This window comes from Sorex araneus, chromosome 6 (assembly GCF_027595985.1).
Source record: "Sorex araneus isolate mSorAra2 chromosome 6, mSorAra2.pri, whole genome shotgun sequence".
Taxonomy (NCBI): Eukaryota; Metazoa; Chordata; class Mammalia; order Eulipotyphla; family Soricidae; genus Sorex; species Sorex araneus.
Genome location: NC_073307.1, coordinates 6,171,074 through 6,185,073, shown reverse-complemented (window position 1 = coordinate 6,185,073; position 14,000 = coordinate 6,171,074). Strand labels below are relative to the sequence as shown.

Sequence of the window (14,000 nt, the reverse complement as noted above, 5' to 3'; positions counted from 1 at the left end):
CCAGCATCCATATGGTCCCTGAGCACCGCAAGGAGTAATTCCTGAGTGCAGAGTCAGGAGTAGCCCATGTGCATCGCCAGGTGTGGTCCAAAAATAAAGGAAGGAAGGAGAGGAAGGAAGGAAGGAAGGAAGGAAGGAAGGAAGGAAGGAGGAAGGAAGGAAGGAAGGAAGGAAGGAAGGAAGGAAGGAAGGAAGGAAGGAAGGAAGGAAGGAGGAAGGAAGGAAGGAAGGAAGGAAGGAAGGAAGGAAGGAAGGAAGGAAGGAAGGAAGGAAGGAAGGAAGGAAGGAAGGAAGGAAGGAAGGAAGGAAGGAAGGAAGGAAGGAAGGAAGGAAGGAAGGAAGGAAGGAAGGAAGGAAGGAAGGAAGGAAGGAAGGAAGGAAGGAAGAAGGAAGGAAGGAAGGAAGGAAGGAAGGAAGGAAGGAAGGAAGGAAGGAAGGAAGGAAGGAAGGAAGGAAGGAAGGAAGGAAGGAAGGAAGGAAGGAAGGAAGGAAGGAAGGAAGGAAGGAAGGAAGGAAGGAAGGAAGGAAGGAAGGAAGGAAGGAAGGAAGGAAGGAAGGAAGGAAGGAAGGAAGGAAGAAGGAAGGAAGGAAGGAAGGAAGGAAGGAAGGAAGGAAGGAAGGAAGGAAGGAAGGAAGGAAGGAAGGAAGGAAGGAAGAAGGAAGGAAGGAAGGAAGGAAGGAAGGAAGGAAGGAAGGAAGGAAGGAAGGAAGGAAGGAAGGAAGGAAGGAAGGAAGGAAGGAAGGAAGGAAGAAGGAAGGAAGGAAGGAAGGAAGGAAGGAAGGAAGGAAGGAAGGAAGGAAGGAAGGAAGGAAGGAAGGAAGGAAGGAAGAAGGAAGGAAGGAAGGAAGGAAGGAAGGAAGGAAGGAAGGAAGGAAGGAAGGAAGGAAGGAAGGAAGGAAGGAAGGGAAGGAAGGAAGAGGAAGGAAGGAAGGAAGGAAGGAAGGAAGGAAGGAAGGAAGGAAGGAAGAGGAAGGAAGGAAGGAAGGAAGACTATTCAGAACAGAAGCAGAGCACCCCCCGCATATGTGGTCCAGTGACCCCACTGGCTGGTATCAACCCCCTAAGACACAAAAATGTTGATTCAGAAATATATATGTGCACGCTCTGTTCATGGCAGCCCTCGGCGCAATGGCCAGGATATGACCACCACGACAATAATAGCTGGGAACGATCATGCTGAACAAGAACTGAGGGTTAAAAGTAGGTAAGGGAAATTCTGGGTAACTTTTCAGTATCAATAGTGCAAACCACAGTGCCCAAAAGGAGAGAGGGAGGGGTGAGAGAGAGAGAGAGAGAGAGAGACAGACAGACAGACAGACAGAGACAGAGATAGAGAGAGAGTGGGAGAGAGAGAAAAGAAAAGCGCCTGCCGTAGGGGCAGGCAGGGGTGGGGGTGGTGGGAGGGAAAGTGGGACGCTGGTGCTGGGAAATGTACACTGGTGGAGGGACGGGTGTCGGAACAGTGCATGACTGAAACCCAATCATGAACAGCCTTGTAAAAAAATATTTAAACTAAATTAAATTTTTTAAAAATAGCCAGGATATGGAAACAGGAGTGCCGACGCTGGCCTTGTCCTGCACGCATGTACCCCCAGAGCACTGTGCGGCTGCAGGGAAGGATGGGAGTTCAGCGGCTCTCGGAGGCTTGGCTGGGACTGGGGGATCTCGTCCGCAGTGAAGTCAGAAGGACAGAGACGTTGCCAGATGTTCTCACTCACCCATGTCTCCCGAGTTGTTGCGTGAACGTTCGTGCAGTCGGAGGCGCTGAGATAGGAACGCGGAAGAAATGCATTGATTGGGGGACTAAGGCTCGCTCTGGCTCTTAGCAAAGGCAGAGGGCCTCGTGGACCTCCTTTTATTGATCACAGTAGCTCTAAAGGACGCAATATAGTGACGTCACCAAAGGCATCAAAAGATGTTACAGGGAGAACATTGAGACAATGGAAACATATTGTTTCCTTGTATGGTAGGCCTGTAGCCCCGGGAAAAGGATACAGAACTGAGAAGGAAAAGATACAAAAACAAAACTGAAGCCTTCTTCAGACACCTGGATTTACATCCCAAAGACTCGGCTAAGCTTGCCACTTCGAATACAAAATGGGCAGGCACCTGAAATCTGCATCCCAAAGACTAGGCTGAGCCCAAGCCTGCATTTGCAATCTCAAAGGTCAGGCCTTGCTAACATTATTTGCATGTCAAAGACCAGCCAGGCTTCTGTGAGAGAAGGAAAACTGCTCTTTCAATATACTGAAATTATTTTTCCAAGACAGCTTGAAAAGGGAGAAAATGTTCAGCTTCATCCAAACCAGTCAGGACACACGAGAAATCTCGCCCATTTTCATGGTCCCTATGTTCCTGTCCGTAGTACGGTACAGTATACATGGGCTCGCCCTGATAGCTCAGTCCAGCCCCAACACCGAGTAACACACCAAGGGAACGGAAGGAGTCAGAAAGGGCTCAAGACAGGCAGACACCAAAACGCCAAGAAAGGAGCTGAGAGGGGCGGGGGAGCAAGAGGAGGAGGTCTGGGACTGACGCAGGCCCGGGGACGGGCCACGCCACTCGCCAAGACCCTGGCACCACGGCACCAACCACACTGAGGGTAAAAGTGCGTCTGTGGAGGGGCTGGAGCGATAGCACAGTGGGTAGGGTGTTTGCCTTGCACGCGGCCGACCCGGGTTCGATTCCCAGCATCCCATATGGTCCCCTGAGCATGGCCAGGGATAAATCCTGAGTGCAGAGCCAGGAGTGACCCCTGTGCATTGCCGGGTGTGACCCAAAAAGCAAAAAAAAAAAAAAAAAAAGTGCATCTGTGGAGGAGCCGGGCGGGGGGGAGGGGGAATGTGGGGTCATTAGCGTGGACATGGGGTCTCGGGGGCGTGGGGCAGAGGTGAGGACACTGCGTGTCTGAATCCCCACTGCACACCACTTAGGAAGTCACCGGATCAAATAGAAATCAGAGAAAAAGGAAAGGAACGAAGCGTGGTCTTCACAGAAGGCCAGGGGTGGTGCCCAGGCCCTGCCCTGACCCAGGTGGGCACTCCCAGCAGCTGCCCTGACCCAGGCGGGCACTCCCAGCAGCCTCGGGGGTGCAGGCGGCCGAGGGTCTCCAGGGAGATGAGCCCAAGGGCCTGGCAGATCCCCTTACCCGGGGCTGGGCGCCCCGACTGCCAAGCCTGGTGCCTTTGTGAGAGCAGGAGGCGCTGGGAGGGCGCGTGCAGCAGTGAGGGGGCCCTGGGGACAGACTCCTAACTCAGGGCCCTGGGCGACGAAGGCGGCAAGTCCCCTGCGTGCCTGGCTGCCGACCGCCCCGAGCCCGGGCCAGCCACACGTGTCCTTAATGCCAAGCGGGGCTCCAGCTTCTGTCAGGACTTGAGACGTTTCCAGTTTTTGTTGCTTTTTTTTTCTGTGTATTTTTTCGGGTGGGGGGGGCTGGGGATCAGAGGGTGCTGGGGACCGCGCAGTGCTGGGATCAAACTCAGGCCCCAGCATGCGGAGACGGGGCCCAGCCCCCCCCAACTGCCTGCCATGCGCATGCGGTCACTGACAAGCCCCCAACTCTACCAGGGTCCGGCAAAAGCCCCAACATAGATCCACATACATGCACACATACATGCACACACATAGGCCTGCACAAACACATCAAGATCCAGACACACACACGCAAGGGACACATACACACACGTTTATTTTACAGTATCCTCGTTCCTGCCCCTCTGATCAAACCCCCGCTGCCCCTTAGCCCCCACCTGTCACCTGACTGTCCCCTAACCCCCACCTGTCACCTGACTATCCCCTAACCCCTGCCTGTCACCTGACCTAACCCCACACCTCCCACATATATCCTTCATATTTTTTCCTTAAAACCTTATCGAAGGAAAACCTAGAACTGTGAGGGCTGGGGAGATGACGCAGGAAGAGAGAAGACATTTGCCCGGCTGGTTCACATCCCTGGCATCAAACTAGGGTCTGCTGAGTGGAGTCACTCTGAGCACAGAGCCCGGAGTAGCTCCTGAGCACTGACGGGCACGGACCAACACCCCAACACTCTCCTCCCCGCACAAACAACCTGGAACTTAGAAAATGGAGCCTTATGATTTACTTTAGTTTTGTTTGGGGGCCACACTTGGTGATGCTCAGAGGTTCCTCCTGGCTCTTCACTCAGGAATTACTCCTGGCAGTGCTCAGGGACCCGTGGGTGCTGGGGGTCAGCTGGGGCTGGCTGGGTGCAAGGCAAACGCCCTCCCCGCAGCCCTGTCTGCAGCCCTACTCTGATCACCTGACTCTCCTGCTGCCTGTGCTCAGGGCTTCCCCAGCGCCCATCACGCAGGCCGGCCCTGCACCCCGAGGCACCCCCAGCTCCTGCAGTCACCCCTTGACTATTGCTCATGCCCAGCACGAAGGCGGCAGTAGATCCATGCACCGGGATCTTCTCGTTTCGTATCCCCGTCTGCTCACATCCTGCGAAGACTTTTTCCCCAGTAAGGGTCTGTGTAATCCCTGGGGCGGCTTGAGAAGGCCCCAGCGGCTCTCCCCCTCGCCGCCCCGGTTGGGTGGTCTCGGGTCACTCCCCAGCCCGGGGCGGCCCATGTCGTGGGCGGGGGAAGGAGGAAGCGAGGGCCAAGCCGGGGGATGATCAGTCGCCGTGTATTCCATTCCCCCCACTCGCCTGTTCCAGTCTCTCTGAGCCCCCCACCCTAGCCTCACCCGGCCCCTCGTTCCCGTCTCCTCCTTCTCCCCCGCCCCTCTCTCCGCGCCCATCTCGCAGCCTGGGCTCTCTCCCCACGCGCCTGCTCCTGTATCCTTCCCCTACACTCTTGTCCCTCTGTCCCCCCTGCTAGTCTCTCCGCGCTCCATCTTGCTGCCCTGCTCTCCCTCTCATCTCTCCAACCCTCTCGTCTCCCCCCAGCCCCCCAGCACTGGGGGTAGACACGATATCCAGTCGGGTAGCAAAATCAACCCAAGAAAGCCCTTCCTTCGCTCACGGGCAAAATGCACTTAAGGTTTTTTTTCTCCTTCCCTCCGTCCAATAACTTACTTAACATCTTAATTTAGACACAGTAAGAGATAGATTGAGTTTGTAGGATGGCTCTCCTGGGACATCTCGCCACAGACTCAGACTACGGTGCTCAGGCCAGATTAATCCTTCCTAACCCTAGCAGGGTCCGAATCTAGTTATTGGTTTTTGGATCATGACAGCATTTGTCCATGACCATGCTCTTAACTTACAGTTAAGCATTATGGCACTTTGGCCAGGCCCATCTTGATGCCAGGGTAGCACATAGCTCACAGCTTGCCCTCAGTCCTTTCAGTCCCTCATCAGGACCCTGCTTTTGGGGTGCAAGGAAATAAGGGCAGCTGAGGCTTAAGGCAAGAGAACAGCTGTCCCAGAGGTAAGTATCATTCAGAGTCAATTAACTCCCAAGTTATGAAAGCATAGCATTAAATGTCTTCTTGTGTCCATACAAAGAGGACATTGCTCTGAATTGACTATGCAAAAGACTTAAGGAGAAGAGAAAAACCATATTTACAAGTAAACACAGAGAAATGGGAGCACTGCGCTGGGAGTAACCGAATAAGCCCAAGCTCCCTGTGGCAAGAGGGAAAGGACAAACCAATGTTATCCTATGCGGTTTCTCTGGCCCGGGGGCGGACAGAGAGCACCGGGCAAGCACCTGCCGTGCCCACAACGGGCCCGGGAGAAGCCCAAGCACCACCCGCTGCCCTGGGCACAGAGCTAGGAGCAAGCTCTGAGCCTCTGTGGCCCAAAAACCCACAACTAAAAAAAGGAAGAACAAAACTTTCTGACACTGACAAGCCTTCAAGACATTCTGTTAAAAACCGCAAAGTGTCAGGATATGAATATTCAGCGATGTCATATAAAACAGAATGTGACAGTGGAGTGGAATGACAGGACATTAATAGTCTTCAGACTGGTGAGGAATACCCACAAGGAATTTCGAATAAAAAAGCAAACAGAATAATGAGTGGTTTGTAGAATGCGAGTCGCCTCTAAGTTACTGAATTTGTCCTAGAAATACAAGAACTCAATTTTGCCTTCATTCTCCTTTTGTGACTATGTTAATATGATGGCAAACTATTTTTTATATGGTAGGAAATATATTTAATCTATTTTGGTTTAGGGGGTTGTGTTTTGTTTTATATGGGGGGCACACCCGGCTGTGCTCAGGGGTCACTCCTAGCGAGGTTCAGGGCACATGTGGGGTGCCGGGGATCAAACCTGGGTGGGACGTGTGCGAGGCCAGACCCTTTCCGACTGAACTACCACTCCAGTCCCTTCACCTACCTACATATTTAGAGCAAAAGTAATAAAACTTAAATTACAGGGGCTGGAGTGATAGCACAGCGGGTAGGGCGTTTGCCTTGCACGCGGCCGACCTGGGTTCGAACCCCAGCATCCCATATGGTCCCTATGGTCTCCCGAGCACCACCAGGAGTAATTCCTGAGTGCAAGAGCCAGGAGTGACCCCTGTGCATCGCCAGGTGTGACTCAAAAAGAAAAAAAAAACTTAAATTACAGATAAAGGAGTGGAGCCATAGCACAGCAGGTAGGGCATTTGCCTTGCACATGGCTGAACCGGGTTTGATTCCTCTCTCCCTCTTGGAGAGCCCGGCAAGCTACCGAGAGTACCCCGCCTGCACAGCAGAGCCTGGCCAGCTCCCCATGTCGTATTCAGTATGCCAAACACAGTAACAACAAGTCTCGCCATGGAGACATTACTAGTGCCCACTCAAGCAAATCGATGAACAACGGGACGACAGTGCTATTCACAGTGCTCTACAGATAAATATAATCAGTCCAAGGAACATATCACTTGAGTTTAGTAATAAGATCTGATATTGCACTCTACCCTTTTTGGTAAAATAGCAACCTGTTTTGGAAAAAGAGCTTGTGAACTGTGACAAAGAACGCTCACAAAGAGACAGAGAGATGGGACGGTGAGTGGGGCGTTTGCCTGCATGCGGCCAGTCCCAGTCCAATACCCTGCACCACACACCACCCCCTGAGTCCGCCAAGAGTGCCCCTGAGCACAGAGCCAGGAGTAGCACTGAACACCACCAGGTGTGGACCAAGAACCCAAATAAAAAAATAAATAAAAAGAGAGAGAAAACTCAAAGAAACAAACATTCCATGGAAAATAATATTTAAACTCTAGTTAAGGGCCCAGGTATGTGATTCAAGTGGTAGAACACATACCTTAAATGTTCAAGGCCCTGTACTTCAACACTGGGAGAGGCCCCACTACTAAATTAAATACAAATAAATTCTATTTAATAAGAATGGAGCGATAGCACAGCGGGTAGGGCATTTGCCTTGCACTCCATACCTCTCAGCGAGCCCAGCAAGCTACCGAGAGTATCCCACCTGCATGGCAGAGCCTGGAAAGCTACCCGTGGTCTATTCAATATGCCAAAAACAGTAACAAGTCTCACAGTGGAGACATTACTGGTGCCCGCTCGAGCAAATCGATGAACAACAGGATGGTAGCGCTACAGTGCTATTTAAGAACAACTGTCTTTCCTCAGCATTGCAAGACACACAATAGTAGTTGGAGACTTCAAACCACCCTATCACCTCTGGATAGATCAAGGAGTTTAAAACTCAGCAAGGAAATATTGGCTTTGAACGAAGAAATAGAAGAGAGAGGGCTAATGGATCTATACAGGACTTTATATCCCCAAGATAAAGAATATACATCCTTCTCCAGTGCACATGAAACATTTTCCAGAATAGACCATGTGATGGGCCACAAAACACACCTCAACTGTAAAAAACTAAGGCTCGCCGAGGGGCGAGTGCACTCGAGGGCTCTCCGGGTGGCTCTGTCTCACCACCCGCATTCGGTGCCCTGGAACCGCTGTGTGTGGACTGGATCGGGACGGCCGGTGGTCAAGGACAGGCGAAGGAAGAACGAGGACCAAGCTGGTTGCTGATTAGTTACCGTTTATTCAATCTTCCATCTTTCTCATCTCCCGCACTCGCAGCTCCGGCCTCTCTCTGGATCAACTGCTGCTTCTTTCTTGCTTCTCTCATCTCTCCTACTTCTCTCTCCCACCTTGCCTTCTAGGCTACACCCAGCCAGGTAGCAAAATCAACATAAGAAAGCCCTTCCTGAGGGCAGGGCATTCCAAAGCCCTTCCTGATTGCCAGTAGGCAAAATACCTCTTAAGGGTTTTTTCTCCTCTCCCCATTCCAAACACTCATTAACATCTTAATACTAGTTATTTTTGCATGGACATAGCAAGAGATACATTGAGGTTTGCAAGGCAGCTCTCCTGGCAACATCTTGCCACAGGCTCAGACCACAGCACTCAGGCCAGATTAATCATTCCTCACCCTAGCAGGGTCCGAATCTAGTTATCACTGTTTGGATCATGACAACATTTGTCCATGATCAAGCTCTTAACTTATAGTTAAGCATTAGGCACTTTGGCCAGGCCCATGTGTGCCAGGGTAGCACACAACTCACCGCTTGCCCTGGGTCCTTCTCATCCCACATTGTCGGGACCCTGCTTTGGGGATGCTAGGAAGTAAGGGCAGCTGAGGCTTAGGTCAAGAGAACAGATGACCTGGAGGAAAATATCATGTAGAGTCAAATGACTCCCAGGTTACAAAAGCATAACATTTGTTAAGTCTTCCTGTGTCCATACAAAAAGGACTTGCTCTGAATAAACTATGCAAAGGACTCAAGGAGAAGAGAAAAACATTATTTACAAGTCAACAGAACACTAAGAAAGAAGCTACAAATAAACAAAGAGGAATAGGAGCACTGTAATGGGAGTAACCCAATAAACCTAAACTACTGAGGCTAAGTTATCCTACATACTCAACAGAATAAGGAAGATAGACATTGTAGCAGCTATCTTTTCAGACCATGATGCACTGAAGATAGAAGTTAATCATGTACAGAAGCAGAAAACAAAACCAAACAACTGGAAATTAAACAACTCAATGTTGAACAATAGATGGGTCAGGAAGGAAATCAAGGAAGAAATCAAAAGGTACCTGGAAACAAATGAGAATGAGGACACGAGCTACCAGAACCTGTGGCACGCAGCTAAAACCATGTTAAGGGGAAAATTTATAGCCCTTGAAGCATTTCTCAGGAAGGAAGAAAGGGCCCACATAAATAAATTGACTTCACAGCTCAATATTTTAGAAAAGGACCAACAAAAGGAGCCCAAATCAGGCAGAAGGAAAGAGATAATAAAACTTAGACCAGAAATCAGTGACATGGAAACACAAAAGACAATCCGAAAGATCAATGAAACCAAGAGCTGGTTCTTTGAGAAAATAAACAAGATTGATGAACCACTAGCAAGACTCACAAAGAGAGAGAAAGAACCCTAATAAACCGAATCAGAAATGAAAAAGGGGATATCACAACAGAAACCAAAGAAATTCAAAAGATTATCAGAGACTACTTTGAAAATCTGTATATGACAAAACAAGAGAACCTAGAAGAAATGGATAAATTCCTGGATTCCTATAATCTCCCAAAACTGAATCAAGAAGACCTGGAATACTTGAATAGTCCTATTACTATCCAGTAAATTGAAACTGTAATCAAAAATCTTCCCAAAAACAAAAGCCCGGGTCCAGATGGACTCACTAGCAAATTCTTCCAAACATTCAAAGAGGACCTACTGCCAGTCCTTATCAAGCTTTTCCAGGAAACTGAAGAAACAGAAACCCTCCCACACAGTTTCTATAAGGTTCATATCTCCCTAATACCAAAAGCAAACAATGACACCACCAAAAAAGAAAACTACAGGCCAATATCTCTGATAAACACAGATGCAAAGATTTTCAACAAAATATTAGCAAATAGAATTCAACAACTCATCAAAAAGATCATACACCACGACCAAATGGGATTCATCCCTGGGATGCAAGGATGGTTTAACATCTAGAAATCAATCAACATAATCCATCATATCAACAAAATAAAAGATAAAATCATGTAATCATATCAGTAGATGCAGAGAAAGCATTTGATAAGATCCAGCACCCATTTATGTTGAAAACTCTCACCAAGAGGGGTAGAGAAGGGACTTTTCTCAATATAGTCAAGACCATTCATCACAAGCCTATGGCAAGCATCATCTTCAATGGGGAAAAATTAAAAGCCCTCCCTCTAAGATCAGGGATGAGACAAGGATGCCCACTCTCTCCACTTCTGTTCAATATAGTATTGGAAGTACGTGCAATAGCAATTAGGCAAGAAAAAGATATTAAGGGCATTCAGATAAGAAAGGAAGAAATCAAGCTCTCACTATTTGCAGATGATATGATACTATACTTAGAGAACCCTTAAGCCTCTACCAAGAAACTCCTGGAAACAATAGACTCGTATAGCAAAGTTTCAGGCTATAAAGTCAATACCCAAAAGTCCATGGCTTTCCTATATGCAAATAATGAAAGAGAAGAAAGCAACATGATAAAAGCAATCCCATTCACAATTGTACCTCAAAATATCAAGTACCTCGGAATCAGCTTAACTAAGGAGGTAAAAGGACTTGTATAAAGAAAACTACAAAACACTATTTCAGGAAATAAAAGAGGACACGAGAAAATGGAAAGATATCCCCTTCTCATGGATTGGAAGAATTAATATTGTCAAAATGGCAATACTCCCCAAAGCATTGTACAAATTCAATGCAATCCCTATAAGGATACCTGTATAAAAATAAAAAGAAAAGGCGCGGGCGAGGGAAGGGACGCCTCACCGCACCGAGCCAGGCACAGGGCCTAGGGCAGCAGCTGTCTCTCCCGCCACTCAAGTTCAGTAGCCTCCAGCCGCTTCCCCCACCCCGGGGAGGTTGACGGCGAAGATGTGGCAGGCGAAGGAAGGAACGGAGCCAAGATGGTTGGTCTCACTTGCAGTTTATTCCAGTCTTCCCTCTATACACTCTCCGTCCTCTCTACACCTTTCCCCCCTATACACTTTCCACCTCTATACACTTTCCCGCCTCTATACACTTTCCACCCCCTCACCTTCTCTCCGAACCCCTTTTATTGATCATGGCCCTTCCAAAGGGCGCAATACATTGATGTCACCAAAGGCACCAAAAGATCTTACAGGAAGAACATTGAGGCAACATAATTCTCTTGTATCTGCAGGCCCTTAATCTAGGCCCCCCCCCCCCCAAAGAAGAAGATAGCCCTCGGATTTACATCCCAAAGACCAGGCTGGGCTGCAGCCTGGAATCTACAATGTCAAATCAAGCCTGGCTAGCACCTTAGATCTGCAGGTCAAAGATCAGCTAGGTTTCTGTGACAAAAGGTTTCTGTGACAAAACTCCAGAAGGCAGCTGGAAAAGGGGAAATATTCCAACAGATACCCAGGACATTCTTCAAAGAAATGGAGCAAACACTCCTGAAATTCATATGGAACAATAAGCCCTCACGAATAGCTAAAGCAATTCTTGGGAAAAAGAAAATGGGAGGAATCAACCTCCCCAACTTCAAACTTTACTACAAAGTGGTAGTAATCAAAACTGCATGGTACTGGAACAAAGGCAGAACCGCAGACCAATGGAACGGGGTTGAATATTCTGACACACCACCCCAAATATATGATCATCTAATCTTTGATAAGGGAGCAAGAGATGTGAAGTGGAGCAAGGAAAGCATTTTTAACAAATTGTGCTGGCAAAACTGGACAGCTACATGCAAAAAAAATTGGCTTAGATTTCCACCTATCACCATGTACAAAAGTCAGATCAAAATGTATTAAACATCAGATCAGAATCCATAAGATACATTGAAGACAAGGCCGGCAAAACCCTCCACGACATTGAAGCCAATGGTACCCTCAAAGATGGCATGCCACTGGCCAAGCAAGTGAAAACAGAGATAAATAAATAGGACTATCTTAAACTAAGAAGCTTCTTCTGCACCTCAAAAGAAACAGTGACCAAAGTACAAAGACAATCTACAGAATGGGAAAGGATATTCACCCAATACCCATCCAATAAGGGGTTGATATCAAGGGTATACAAGGCACTGGTTGAACTGCACAAGAAAACTGCCAACCCGATCAAAAAATGGGGTGATGAAATGAACAGAAACTTTCTCAAAGAAGAAATCTGAATGGCTCAGAGGCACATGAGAAAATGTTCTACATCACTAATTGTCAGGGAGATGCAGATCAAAACAACAATGAGATATCATCTCACACCACAGAGACTGGCCCACATCCCAAAAAACAAAAGCAACCGGTGTTGGCGTGGATGTGGAGAGAAAGGAACCCTCCTACACTGCTGGTGGGAATGCCGACTGGTTCAGCGCTATTGGAGAACAATATGGACGATTCTCAAAAAATTAGAAATTGAGCTCCCATTTGACCCAGCAATACCACTACTGGGAATATATCCCGAAGAGGCAAAAAGGTATAGTAGAAATGACATCTGCACTTGTAGTTCATTGCAGCACTGTTTACAATAGCCAGAATCTGGAAAAAACCAGAGTGACCAAAACCAGATGAATGGTTAAAGAAACTTTGGTACATCTACACAATGGAATACTATGCAACTGTTAGAAAAGATGAAGTCATGAAATTTGCATATAAGTGGATCAACGTGGAAAGTATCATGTTGAGTGAAATGAGTCAGAAAGAAAGAGACATAGAAAGATTACACTCATCTGTGGAATATAAAGTAGCAGAGTGGGAGACTAACACCCAAGAGTAGTAGAGATAAGAATCAGGAGGTCTGCCCCACAGCTTGGAAACAGCATGAGGCTTCACATGCTGGAGGAAAAGGCAGCAGAGACAGAGAAGGGAACACCTAGTAGAGAATGTTGGGAGGACCCACTCGGGTTGAAACATCTGTGTGCCAAAAGTAGACTATAGACTGGACATGATGGCCACTCAATACCTCTATTGCAAACCACAACACCCAAAAGGAGAGAGAACAAAAGGGAATGCCCTGCCACAGAGGCAGGGTGGGGTGGTGGGGGTTAGGGTAGGGATGGTGGGAGGGATACTGGGAACATTGGTGGTGGAGAATGGGCACTGGTGGAGGGATGTAAATGAAATGCAAACATGAAAGTTCATAAGTTTGTAACTGCACCTCACAGTGATTCACTAATAAAAATTAAAAATAAAAGAACAACTGTCTTTTCTTGGGCTGGAGCGATAGCACAGCGGTAGGACGTTCGCCTTTCACGTGGCCGACCTGTGTTCGATTCCTCCACCCCTCTTGGAGAGCCCGGCAAGCTACTGAGAGTATCTAGCCCGAACGGCAGAGCCTGGCAAGCTCCCCATGGTGTATTCGATATGCCAAAATCAGTAACAATAAGTCTCACAATGGAGATGTTACTGGTGCCCGCTCAAGCAAATCGATGAGCAACGGGATGACAGTGACAGTGACAGTCTTTCCTCAATATCACACAGACATAAACGGTGCAGGGTTAACATCATTTTAAACACCAGAAATGCTATAAAACATTGAATGACAAAGTCAGAAATGTGAGCACCTATTTTCTTTGTCATCATACAGATAATGTACTAATGTTATAGCAAAGTTTGAGTAAGGTACATGTCATACGGGTGCTGGGGCATCCAATCACCACACTTACGAGCCACAAAGGAATAGAAAAATCTTCTCTTAAAAAAAATTAAGGGCTGGGGAGATAGTCCAGTGGGTACAGCACTTGCATCTCATGTAGCCAACTTGGTTTCGATTCCCGGCATCCCATTGGTCCCCAAAGCAACACCAGGAGTAAGTTCTAAACTCTGTGTAAGTAAGCTGGGTGCTTAGAACAGAGCCAGGAGTGACTCCTGAGTATTTCCAAGTGTGGCCCAAAAACACAGCAAAAAAAGTTAAAAACAAACCTTATCTTTTTTCTTGTACAAAGTCACCTTAAAATGGGTACTGTAGCACTGTCCTCCCATTATTCATCAATTTGCTCAAACAAGCACCAGTAATGTCTCCATTGTGAGATTTGTTGTTACTGTTTTTGGCATATCCA

The 14,000-nt window shown here is 47.9% G+C and overlaps 1 non-coding gene across 1 annotated transcript; it reads right to left on the bottom strand.

Moving 5' to 3' along the window:
- Positions 1-13,518: 13,518 nt before the first annotated feature.
- Positions 13,519-13,622, bottom strand: LOC129406388 (small nucleolar RNA U13). Its single transcript, XR_008630983.1, has one exon. It is a non-coding gene; the product is annotated as a small nucleolar RNA U13 (small nucleolar RNA).
- Between the last annotated feature and the right edge of the window lie 378 nt (positions 13,623-14,000).